Genomic DNA, 13,934 nt, shown 5'->3' with positions numbered 1-13,934 from the left:
CATGGCTGTAACGGATCGTGCAGCCACGTCTCGATCACTGAGTCAACAGATGTGGACGTTTGCAAGACAACATCCGGCCGTTGTGGCTGGGCGGTTCTAGGCGCTATAGTCTGGAACCGCGCGATCGCTACAGTCGCAAGTTCGAAACCTGCCTCGGGCATGGATGTGTGTGATGTCCTAAGGTTAGTTAGGTTTAAGTAGTTCTAAGTTCTAGGGGACTGATGACCTTAGAAGATAAGTCCCATAGTGCTCAGAGCCATTTGAACCATTTTTTTATCACTGTTTATGCTACATCGGACAGATGGCCCATGGCGTTCTGTTTACAGCATCATGATGGTCGCATCCGTGTTTGGCGACATCGCGGTGAACGCACATTGGAAGCGTGTATTCGTCATCGCCATACAGGCGTATCACCCGGCGTGATGGCTTGGGTTCAAATGGTTCAAATGGCTCTGAGCACTATGGGACTTAACATCTATGGTCATCAGTCCCATAGAACTTAGAACTACTTAAACCTAACTAACCTGAGGACATCACACAACACCCAGTCATCACGAGGCAGAGAAAACCCCTGACCCCGCCGGGAATCGAACCCGGGAACCCGGGCACGGGAAGCGAGAACGCTACCGCACGACCACGAGCTGCGGACGATGGCTTGAGGAGCCGTTGGTTACACGTCTCGGTCACCTCTTGTTCGCATTGACGGCGCTTTGAAAAGTGGACGTTACATTTCAGATGTGTTACGACCCGTGGCTCTACCCTTCATGCGATCCCTGCGAAACCCTACAGTTCAGCAGGATAATGCACGACCGCATGTTGCAGGTCCTTGTACGGGCCATTCTGGATACAGAAAATATTCGACTGCTGCCCTGGCCAGCACATTCTCCAGATCTCTCACCAACTGAAAACATCTGGTCAATGGTGGCCGAGCAACTCGCTCGTCACAATACGCCAGTCACTGCTATTGATGAACTGTGGTATCGTGTTGAAGCGGCATGGGCATCTGTACCTGTTTTCACCATCCAAGCTCTGTTTGACTCAATGCCCAGGCGTATCAAGGCCGTTATTACGGCCAGAGGTGGTTGTTCCGGGTACTGATTTCTCAGGATCTATGCATCCAAATTGCGTGAAAACATAATCACATGTAAATTCTAGTATAATATATTTGTCCAGTGAATACCCGTTTATCATCTGCATTTCTTCTTGGAGTAGTAATTTTAATGGCCAGTAGTGTAGTTCTCAATTTATTTTCAAACCACTCATTGACAAACAACTCTGAAACATACACAACACATATTAATTAACGTCATATATACACGGTCCAGTCACATTAATTTGACCAACACTTACATTACACGTCAACGTGCAATATCCACTCATGGTCGGCAGGTGGCAACACTAGCAGTAGAGCTTGTATGAAGCTAGTTTTATAGGGGGGAAGGGGGAGGGGTGGAAAATGGGGCAGACGTTGTGGTAAGTCGGAAACGGAGCAGTTTATCTGACGCCGAGAAGGGCATATTTGGCCGTCGGGACGAAGGTGAAAGCGAAACAGCTAAGCTTGTAAGCCGTTCGTGTGCCGTCGTGGTTCATTTGTACTGTGCATGTCAGTTGGGCGCTATCCAAAACTGGCGCCGAGGCAACCTTGGTGTACCATGGGCGGTAGATGACAGAAGTGAATGGCCTTGAAGATATGTGTACGGGCGAATAGACGTGCAACTATTGAGCAACCGACTGCCGAGATGAACCAAGGGGTTACCAGCACCGTCTCCTCAACGTCCGTCCAGCAGACGTTGCCGCGTATCGGCCATTACAGCAGGCGCCTGGTTCAAGCTGTAACCTCCCCCTCACTTATCGACCTTAATGACAGTGAAAAATTAAACCGCGTGTACCTAATGGAAATTTGGGAAACCAATCGCCACCGAAGTTAATCTATCTGTAAAGAGGGAGGAAGGGTTACATCTAAATGAAAGGAAAAATGCAAATGAAATTGTTGGAAATTAATTTTGAAAAAGGGTAAAGTTAATGAAGAAAGTAAATGTGCGGTCGTTACTTTAACAATTAACTGGCTTTAATTAGATATTTGAGATTTGGTGAAAATTACGGTCGCCAGTCCTAAGGACAACTACTATAATAACTGAAAAAGAAAAGTTAATGCACATATAACTAGCACTAAAAGCGTGGCAACTGAAAGTTGACACGTGTTGTGTGAAAACTGAATGTTTGTCAGAAGTAATAAATTTCGCTACACTCCGACTTAATTTAGCAAAAGAATTAATAAAACCGGAAAATTGAAAGTTAATTTAGTGACTGAAATTAATAGTGAACTTTGTTTGTGAAGCACTACGAAATTAAATTAAATAAGGTTAGTCTTGGGCTATCTCAACAATCATCTCAAAAGCTACTTGAATCTACGCAATTTAGAAATAACAGATTTAACTTTGAACTTGAGTTAAATGATTCCTAGGCGCTACAGTCTGGAATCGCCCGACCGCTACGGTCGCAGATTTGAATCCTGCCTCGGTCATGGATGTGTGCGATGCCCTTAGGCTAGTTAGGTTTAAGTAGTTCTAAGTTCTAGGGGACTGATGACCTTAGAAGATAAGTCCCATAGTGCTCAGAGCCATTTGAACCATTTTTTTTTATCACTGTTTATGCTACATCGGACAGATGGCCCATGGCGTGTATGGTGTGAAACTTTCGAAATAAACATCGTGTATATGTTACACTTTGGCGAAAGTTTCCGTGGCATTCCCTAGCGATCTTGTCATTCTAGAAAGCACAGTGGATCAACAAAAGGACCCATCTACCCTTGGGGACTATGTTCACCCCTACATGTAGTTTGTTTTTCTTCGGAACGATGACATCTACCAGCAGAACAATGTAACGTGCCACACAGATCGTAGTTTACGTACATGGTTCGGAGAACACGAGGGTGAGTTTACCGTACTCCCCTGGCCACCAAACTCCGCCGATTTAAACCCAATCGAGAATCTGTGGGACCACCTCAATCGGGCTGTTCGCGCCATGGATGCTCACACGATTAGCCTGGCGCAGCTGGCCACGACATCGGAGTCAGCACGGCTCCACATCTCTGTCGGTACCTTGCAGAACCTCACCGACTCTCTTCCGGCACGTCTCGCGACAATCTGTGCTTTCTACAGGTGGTCACTGGACAATTAATTACACCCCTCATGTAGCCTTAGCGCCATTAGTGTTCTAAACCATAACACAGTTAAATGGTTCAAATGGCTCTGAGCACTATGGGACTTAACATCTGAGGCCATCTGTCCCCTAGAACTTAGAACTACTTAAACCTAACTAACCTAAGGACATCACACACATCCATGCCCGAGGCAGGATTCGAGCCTGCGACCGTAGCGGTCGCGCGGTTCCAGACTGAAGCGCCTAGAACCGCTCGGCCACACCGGCCGGCTAACACAGTTAAATGGTGGCAGTCTTGCATCAATAGTTCTCACAAATATTCCAACATGTGCTGTACAAACCAGGCACTACCAGCGAAGTAAGTAGTTAAAAGCAAGAAAATCGTACCAAATGTCATTAATTAAACTTCCTATCGATCGTGACGTTGTTTTCCATTACTTGAAAGACACAATGCTATATAACATATGCAATCAATGAAAACCAAACTTAATACTAATTTTAATCAAGGGCGAACGGGGAAAGATCTTGCCATCCGAAAACAATGCTGGTACCTATCAGTGCCGTAAGGTTGCCTGGCAGTGGAAGGACCGTGCCAACATTCATGTGAAGAATTTTATTAACACTTGCCAGCAAAGTAATTTTATTAATTAGGCCAACAGAACCTTGACGTATTCAGACAAATTCGTTAATCAGAATAAAATTTCTTAAAATCAGTTACTGATAATCGATTAACAATTTATCAAATATTTCAGTGAGCTTCGACAACAAAAGGCTATGTTGTTAATTCGAACACTTGCTCTCAACTCTCCAAAAGTCATGCATGGAACATGAAATAAGAAAATTTAAAGTTACAACAAATATTATTCTCTTTCCCGCCAATGAAGAAAGATAATGTTTCAGCAATTTAAATTTATCTAAATTTCAACAAGTATTATACTCTTTCTAAAAATGCACCATTTTTGTGTGTCATTGTTACTATTGTTGAAAAAGTTACAGTAAATTTTGATAAGAGAAGCAAGATAATATTTCAGCAACTGATTTTACGTAACAATCCCTTCAAAGGTTCTCAAAAAACATTCTTCAAATATGTAGTCCACAAACATTTCTTGAATGTGTTTCACTAAAATACAGCAAATTACTGAGGTTTACCTGAAAAGAGATTCACTGAAAGGGAACAAAAACAGTTAAAGCTCATTAATGTGAAACAACCACACACGCCGGGCATGTGGCCCGGACGAACAGATCCTAAATTACTTTGTAGCGGCCCCGTACGTTTCTCACCACAGTCTGTTTCTAAGCAACCAGTGGTAACACGCCCCAAAAACACAAACATACAATGATAGCTTGAAATTAGTAAAAACATAACTCGTAATAGTACACGCTGACATTGAGAACATAACAGTTGCCAAAAGTTTCTAAAAGATAAGGCAACAGACCAAGGCAACCACCGCCACTTACACCTGATAGTGAAGAAGTTCAATGGCCAACTGACATTCAACTTAAAATCACGCCAGGAGTAGGAAACGGTTAACTAAAGAAAGTGAATTGGTGCACGTCGTACCAGACAAACAAATACATTGAACGTCCTAAGTAATGGCGCATGACACATTAAGGGAATTTACAAAACCTCAATAATTTAAAACACTCCATCAAAAAACATATCACGACAATTATCAAATGAAAGCTATTATGTTTTGATACGAGCGAGACGCTCCCCAAATTGCCTGAACAGACGCAAGAAAAGGGAACAACAACAACAGAAGACTGAAACGAGTCCGATATAGAAGCAGCAGCAGCGCACAGACACGAGCGGGAAACGAACCAGTCACCACTCTCACACCTCAGGGTGAGATCATTCTTTACGAATTCCATGTGGTCTCGGCACCGAAGCAACAAACTAAAAGTAGCTCACCGAGGATACAAAGCCATTGCGCGATGCCATACAGACAGTGGAAAACTCGGAACCGCCAGAAGATGTGGGGATGACGACGACCCACCGCTGGCCTCCAGAGCTGGCCGACCAAAGGAATAATGTCTCCACTCCCATTTCCGGTGCAGGTCCTCCCAGTCCGGAAGATGCTCAGCCAGGCCAGCCTGAAAGTCACATGGGCGACACAACAAACAGCCGGCTCGTTGTCCCGCAGACCTGCGCTGTCCTTCATACCTTACACACCATCTCTACCCGGAGAACGGCGTCAACGGCACTCGGGGAAAACGTGGCACGCTCTCTTCACGTCAAAAATTGTGTTTCAGGAATGTGGCGCGAGCTATCGTTCACGCAGCGATTCAAAAGCCTGCACTTATACTGGGGACAAATACACAACAGTTTAACAGGACACGAGGTCGTCATAAAAGGCAACACTAAAGCGACGTAATGCCTGACAAATGCATGATGCAAAACACACAACAAGAAGGACAACACCATAAGAAATGACAATAACAAAACAACTTCGGTCGTCAACCACAATGTCTGTCAAAGAACGTGATTCAAAAAGTAACCAACGTAAATGGCTGCACGAAACGGGATCATATTTTGTGAATATGTATTAGCGTCACCTACTTGTGACAAATGAAAATTAGTGCCCTACCGGGACTCGAACTCAGATTTCCCACTTGTCATGAGCGGTCGCCTTAACAACTCCGGCTGTCCGAGCACAGCCCCAGTTCCCTCCAAACCTCCAGGAAGTCACAAATCATACACTCGCACACTCGTCTAACTAATGTTCAAAATGTTCAAATGTTTGTGAATTTCTAAGGGACAAAACTGCTCAGGTCATGGGTCCCTAGACTAACACAATACTTAAACTAACTTAAACCAACTTACGCTACAGACAGCACATACACCCGTGCCTGAAGGAAGACTCCTCCGGCGGCAGGGACCGCGCAATTAGTGACATGGCGCCTCTAACCGCGTGACCACTCCGGGCGGTTGTCAAACTAACTAGAGGAAGATAAATGTTATTTTTGTATTGTCATTTTAGCGCTATCAGGCGTTATTATATCATTAACGGCGGTAATGTCTGTGTTTACACAGCAGCTACACTTATTGGACATTGTATCGTGATCATAGCAGTTGTTCCATAAACAGAAATTTCGTCGCCTTTAATGGCGATAACTGCGAAGTGTCACTCGAACACTGATGAACCGCACTGTATGTACACATCACACTGTTGTAGCAGAACACAGCAGTAAAGGAGAAAGCAAGCTATATAACTCTCATGAGAACAGAACGCAAATTCAAAATGGTTCAAATGGCTCTGAGCACTGTGGGACTTAACATCTGAGGTCATCAGTCCCCTAGAACTTAGAACTACTTAAACCTAACTAACCTAAGGACATCACACACATCCATGCCCGAGACAGGATTCGAACCTGCGACCGTAGCAGTCGCGCGATTTCAGACTGAAGCGCCTAGAACAGCTCGGCCACCACGGCCGGCAGAACGCAAGGTAAGCCACGACCAGCGAACAATAACTTCATTCCAGCAATTACTGGTGTAGTGGCTACCTGTTATCTTGCAACTATAGCTGAGTACTGCGCTACTACAGGGTGTTTCAAAAATGACCGGTATATTTGAAACGGCAATACAAACTAAACGAGCAGCGATAGAAGTACACCGATTGTTGCAATATGCTTGGGACAACAGTACATTTTCAGGCAGACAAACTTTCGAAATTACAGTAGTTACAATTTTCAACAACAGATGGCGCTGCGGTCTGGGAAACTCTATAGTACGATATTTTCCACATATCCACCATGCGTAGCAATAATATGGCGTAGTCTCTGAATGAAATTACCCGAAACCTTTGACAACGTGTCTGGCGGAATGGCTTCACATGCAGATGAGATGTACTGCTTCAGCTGTTCAATTGTTTCTGGATTCTGGCGGTACACCTGGTCTTTCAACTGTCCCCACAGAAAGAAGTCACAGGGGTTCATGTCTGGCGAATAGGGAGGCCAATCCACGCCGCCTCCTGTATGTTTCGGATAGCCCAAAGTAATCACACGATCATCGAAATATTCATTCAGAAAATTAAAGACGTCGGCCGTGCGATGTGGCCGGGCACCATCTTGCATAAACCACGAGGTGTTCGCAGTGTCGTCTAAGGCAGTTTGTACCGCCACAAATTCACGAAGAATGTCCAGATAGCGTGATGCAGTAATCGTTTCGGATCTGAAAAATGGGCCAATGATTCCTTTGGAAGAAATGGCGGCCCAGACCAGTACTTTTTGAGGATGCAGGGACGATGGGACTGCAACATGGGGCTTTTCGGTTCCCCATATGCGCCAGTTCTGTTTATTGACGAAGCCGTCCAGGTAAAAATAAGCTTCGTCAGTAAACCAAATGCTGCCCACATGCATATCGCCGTCATCAATCCTGTGCACTATATCGTTAGCGAATGTCTCTCGTGCAGCAATGGTAGCGGCGCTGAGGGGTTGCCGCGTTTGAATTTTGTATGGATAGAGGTGTAAACTCTGGCGCATGAGACGATACGTGGAAGTTGGCGTCATTTGGACCGCAGCTGCAACACGGCGAACGGAAACCCGAGGCCACTGTTGGATCACCTGCTGCACTAGCTGCGCGTTGCCCTCTGTGGTTGCCGTACGCGGTCGCCCTACCTTTCCAGAATGTTCATCCGTCACGTTCCCAGTCCGTTGAAATTTTTCAAACAGATCCTTTATTGTATCGCTTTTCGGTCCTTTGGTTACATTAAACCTCCGTTGAAAACTTCGTCTTGTTGCAACAACACTGTGTTCTAGGCGGTGGAATTCCAACACCAGAAGAATCCTCTGTTCTAAGGAATAAACCATGTTGTCCACAGCACACTTGCACTTTGTGAACAGCACACGCTTACAGCAGAAAGACGACGTACAGAATGGCGCACCCACAGACTGCGTTGTCTTCTATATCTTTCACATCACTTGCAGCGCCATCTGTTGTTGAAAATTGTAACTACTGTAATTTCGAAAGTAAGTCCGCCTGAAAATGTACTGTTGTCCCAAGCATATTGCAACAAACGGTGTATTTCTATCGCTGCTCGTTTAGTTTTTACTGCCGTTTCAAATATACCGGTCATTTTTGAAACACCCTGTATGATTCCATCACTTTCGCATCAACGCTCATCGGAACGTGACAAGGCACCATATCCCCTACAAGTCGGCAAGAAGGCAGCAGGCAGACAGCCAGCACTCGTTGCCTGGAGCCCTGCGACGTCCATTTAGACGCCGTATTCCGTACAGAGAAGCGAGGAGAGGCAGGACAACATCATACAAGCATTGCCTGTAGCTGGGCACAGGCTGCCGACTGTGTGTTCATTTACTCGTCCCCAGGCAGACTAGGCGAAACTCCACACTCTCCTTAGCCATCAATAACACGAGCTACACCAGTTTCTCTGACAGTCAGAGATATTTCTGGAACGGTTCACTCTACATTTTCACTCTCCAATGCGACTCTTTCTCACGTTGAAGAACGACGTGGTGGAGACCGTAGTTTTAGAACTCTGAGTTTGGAGTTGTCCTCGGAGCGTTCCATCTGGAAAAATCACGTCGTCCTTCTGGAAATAAGTGCACGTAATTGTACTTTCAATCGAAGAAACTCTCTGGGTGCTCTCAGTAGAATGTAGGAACGTGGGAGAGGGGGGGGGGGGGGAGGGGTTAGGAGGTTAGGATAAACTTGATAACTATATATATGACGGTAGTATCTGTTCCCGAAAGAACAGTTACCGTGGATGACCATGCAGCTTTGCTAGAAATGAAATGATAATTAAATAGACACCCTAGCTGCAAGCAGGCGTTGATACACTTCATTGGGGACATGTTGAAAATGTGTGCCCCGACCGGGACTCGAACCCGGGATCTCCTGCTTACATGGGAGACGCTCTATCCATCTGAGCCACCGCGGGCACAGAGGATAGTGCGTCTGCAGGGACTTATCCCTTGCACGCTCCCCGTGAGATCCACATTCCCAGCATGTCCACAACACTACATTCGTAGTGCGCCTAATAGATGTTTGTCCATCATTGTGGACATGTTGGGAATGTGGATCTCACGGGGAGCGTGCAAGGGATAAGTCCCTGCAGGCGCACTATTCTCTGTGCCCGCGGTGGCTCAGATGGATAGAGCGTCTGCCATGTAAGCAGGAGATCCCGGGTTCGAGTCCCGGTCGGGGCACACATTTTCAACATGTCCCCAGTAAAGTGCATCAACGCCTGCTTGCAGCTAGGGCGTCTATTTAATTATCATTTCATTTCTAGCAAAGCTGCATGGTCATCCACGGTAACTGTTCTTTCGGGAACAGATACTACCGTCATATATATAGTTAAAAATATGGGTTCCCGGCCTTTGACCTTCTTGTGCGAACGCACACGCTATGCCCGAACTCGTACGGGACTTGGTAGATTAATCTGCCACGAGTAATGAGTATGATGGTCAAACATCTATTAGGCGCACTACGAATGTAGTGTTGTGGACATGTTGGGAATGTGGATCTCACGGGGAGCGTGCAAGGGATAAGCCCCTGCAGACGCACTATCCTCTGTGCCCGCGGTGGCTCAGATGGATAGAGCGTCTGCCATGTAAGCAGGAGATCCCGGGTTCGAGTCCCAGTCGGGGCACACATTTTCAACATGTCCTCAATGAAGTGTATCAACGCCTGCTTGCAACTAGGGTGTCTATTTAATTATAATTTCATAAACTTGATATTCAAATGTATTAATAAAATGTATGTATGTATGTTCACATCTCCTCCTAAATCGCTGGACCGATTGCAACCAAATGCGGTGTACATATCACTGACTGTCCGGAAAGAATTGCTGTCTACGTATCAAAGGGATGGGAGTGGGGGTGAAAAAGTAGTGTAGTGCACGAAGCGAGAATCCCCATGCTTTATTTACTCAGTACCTAAGAATGAGAGCTCTTTTCTCGGAAATAAACCCACAAAATGATGAAGGAGAAAATTTTATCGTTTACATTTTCGCTGTTCACGTAGTAAAGCTGCCGCATGATACAAGACATTTTAATTAACTATTTCTTTACTATTATCTGTATTCAGATATATTTTGCATGTATCGCTGAATGTATCTGCAAAATTATATCATTGTATGACGGATAATTCGAGAGATATTACATCATAAACACTGAAATGCACGAAAATAAAATTGCGGGGTGAAACTGGGTAGAGATACAGCTGAAATATGGGTGCAAGCGCATGTGAAATATATTAAATATATGTGAAACATATGAGACATGTGCGTACGTGAGCAAAGTCACAGGTACAAATCTCGTCCTTAACCGCCAGATCGGTCTGAGCCAAATTTGGTACATACATTTCTTACTATCTCGGAAGAAATTCTGAGTGGTGGTGATAACGTGGGGATGGAAGGGGGAACGAGGAGACGGACAGATGCAGAGTGGGAAGGAGATGGAAAGAGGGAGGAGCAGATGGACAGAGAGAGGGGAAGAGGAAAATGGACAGAGAGAGGATAGAAAAGGAAATACGCAGAGAGAGGGGAGAGGTGAAAACGATCAGAGAGAAGAGATAAATATAGAGGCAGAAAGAGTTGGACAGAGAGATGGGGAAGAGGAGATGGGCAGAGTGAGGGTTAGGAGAACAGAGAAGAGGGAGGATATGGACAGTGAGAGGGGAGATCAGGAGAAGGAAGGAGAAAGGAGGGAGGAGAATATGGACAAGGAGAGGAGAGAAGAGAAGATGAATAGGGGTAGGGAGAGATGGACTGGGAGAGGGGGGAAGAGTTGTTGCACAGATGGGGGAGGTGCAAATGGACATAGAGAGGCTGGAGAAGGTAGAGAGATGGGCAGAAAGGGATGGAAAGAGAGTGGTGCTGGAGAGGGTGGACAGAGAGAGGAGGGTAGGAGGAGATGGACAGAGAGAGACAGGGAAGGAGAAGAGGGACTAATTGTTATTGGTTCTTTATTGGTTTTCATCCTATCCACCTGTCAACTATCTTACATAAACATATTTACGTAACACACATTCAGAATATCAAGATTTATTAACGTGCTGAACAGGTCGTATAATGACAAAGAGCGTTTAGATTTAACTTTTACGGTAGTAATAGAACAATCATTGCTAAAATACCATAAACACTGCACTCACAATTTTTCAGTCATTGGTGTTAATTTTTTTCTGCAAATGTGTGCCCCAGAGAATTAGCTCTTCTTCTAAAGATGTATGGCCCACGGAATTAGCTGGGCTATCGTCATGGAACAAATATACTCCCTTCATGAGCTTCCAATTACGCATCGCATGATAGCCTAACTTAACCTCGGCAGGAGGATTCAACAGTGTATTCTTGTTACGGTTTGCCCCCTTTCGATCATAATCTGTTAGTGCTGCACCATTGCAATTACAAGATCATCTCGCCCCATGATGACTGGGTCTTTGCCTTTTACGAGTCTTCTAATTGAGGCGTGGCGCCTTATATCGCTCCTGTCTAGAGCCTATGTATCGGGAGAATGACTCATGCGTGTGCAGTGACAGATGGACTGAAGCGGGTTCACTCGAGTATGTAGTTCTAATTTTCATCTGCTAGAGGACAGTAGCGGACAGACACATTCAAGAAACAGGTCAAGAGAATGTTTCTGTGAATTGTTCTGTTTATTTCTTGAAGGCTTCTTCGTTTCTTTATGTTAGTAAAGTTTTGTATACGCTTTTAGTAGTGTGAATGATGCATGAACGTGGTCTAAAGTAAACATGTAGATCATTGTTCTAATGATAAAAGCTGTAGGAACTAGCGTGATAAATTTTTTAAGACAATGTGAATGCAGACGATGGCGAATTTTGTATCATAATATGTTAAGTAAGTTTATGGTAAAAGGAAAGATAATGCGAGTGGAAACGAAAATAGTTAATAACATAAAGCATAAACAAAATATCAGAATGTTAATTATTTATTTCTAGAAAAGGCACACTTCGAAAGAGTGTTATTTTTTGATTGCTTAGTCATGAAGAGCGCGGATAAACGCGGGAGAATAATGTTTTCCTAATGGCCTCAAAGAAAACTGACCTGCCAGAACGAAGTATTCTTCGCGCGTCTTTTCTCTTGGACATAAAGGATGTTTACAGCAGTCTAAACTATTCGGAACTCAGCCTTTCAATGGTACGGTCGTGTGTAGTATGAGCGCCGAAGGAAGTTATAGTTTGCCGGTTTTAATTGTGCTACGTGCCTCAAAAGTGCTTTAATGTGAAGGGATACTTATTCCGGCGTGGTTTTTAGAAAGTACGGATTTTTAAGTGATTTTGTTTATGAGAAAAGACAGTAATTCCACGTGGCATATTGAGCAGATCGGTGACTAAAAACCTGAGTGCATTAGACACTGATAAACTTAATGGTGTGGCGAGCATTTTCATTTAAGAACAATGCGTGCTTAGTAGCTGTTCAGATTTCGGGAAATATATTACCATAAACTTGCTAACGTGAACTTCAGAATATACCGAAGTTTTACCAGTATTTCCACCCTTCAAAATTAAGACCATTTCCAGATTTTTAGAATAGTTTCGTTTGAAACGTCCCCTTTGAACAATAATACACGACTGTCCTTTACCTGACACACAATATTTTTTAGCGCAACGCAATCTGACTTTCAAAAAAATCCCTACGAAAGAATGGCCCTGACTAACATTAACCTATACGTTTCACAAATCACTTACCTCACAAAAATCTTCGCTGCTCAAGCTACTGCAATACAGCGAGCGCCACTACTGCCAGCTAAATAAAAGATTCAAACTACTGAAGGCACTAACTACTGATAGGGATAGTTAGCAAATGAAAGATATTAATAGAGAACAAACAATGTATTTACCTTGATATCATCATATATAAATATAGCAGTTCATGACAAATTTCAAGACTCCGCCATCTCTCTCCCCACATCCACCACTGCTGGCGGCTCACCTCCAACTGCGCAACGCTACGCGCTGTTCACAGCCAGCTGCCTAACACTACAATGGCGAGTATTACAACAATGCAAAGCAGCCACAGACTGCACACAGCACAGCCAGTGATTTTCATACAGAGGTGGCGTTACCAATAAAAAAACCTAAACAGCCTACTTACATAGAGAAAACATAAACAGCCTACTTACATAGAGAAAACATACAGCCTACTTACATAGAGAAAACATAAACAGCCTACTTACACGTTGTACACAGCCTGGTGCGAGTTGCAGCACGATAGGTTTCTGCTTGGCTTTCCCACCGGCGATCTGCTGCGGCGAGTTCACAGGTATGTTCAGGCAAAAGGACGAAGCTTACATCACACGGAAGTACCATAGAGGCGCACAGTGTGAACACAGGTGAAAACAGGTTCACTCGTACCTACAGGGTTATTACAAATGATTGAAGCGATTTCACAGCTCTACAGTAACTTTATTATTTGAGATATTTTCACAATGCTTTGCACACACATACAAAAACTCAAAAACTTTTTTTAGGCATTCACAAATGTTCGATATGCGCCCCTTTAGTGATTCGGCAGTCACGCATTTACGCACATTTCATAACTCTTAAAGTACGATTCTTGGTTTCCAACATACTTCTTATTCCTCATATACGGTAGCAACATCTTATTGATCATAAACATATCTCAACAGCATAGTACACATCGTCGTCGTAATAATAACATCATAACACCTCAGTCAAATCTCAAAATCGTCGTAGCTTCCTCCAGTAATTTTAAAACCTAAAAAAAATTCTCTGCTCATTTCAATAGTGTCATCTACCTCAAACGTACTTTAAAATCATGCTCCCATAC

General features: G+C 44.2%; 2 non-coding genes across 2 annotated transcripts; both read left to right on the top strand.

Annotated features, from left to right (window-relative positions):
* Window positions 1–9,258: 9,258 nt before the first annotated feature.
* Trnat-ugu lies at window positions 9,259–9,333 on the top strand. Its single transcript has one exon. It is a non-coding gene; the product is annotated as a tRNA-Thr (tRNA).
* A 368-nt stretch (window positions 9,334–9,701) lies between these two features.
* On the top strand, window positions 9,702–9,776 carry Trnat-ugu. Its single transcript has one exon. It is a non-coding gene; the product is annotated as a tRNA-Thr (tRNA).
* The last annotated feature ends 4,158 nt before the right edge of the window (window positions 9,777–13,934 follow it).

The sequence above is a fragment of the Schistocerca piceifrons genome, chromosome 2, assembly GCF_021461385.2.
Source record: "Schistocerca piceifrons isolate TAMUIC-IGC-003096 chromosome 2, iqSchPice1.1, whole genome shotgun sequence".
Taxonomy (NCBI): domain Eukaryota; kingdom Metazoa; phylum Arthropoda; class Insecta; order Orthoptera; family Acrididae; genus Schistocerca; species Schistocerca piceifrons.
This window is presented reverse-complemented; position numbering and strand designations above follow the sequence as displayed.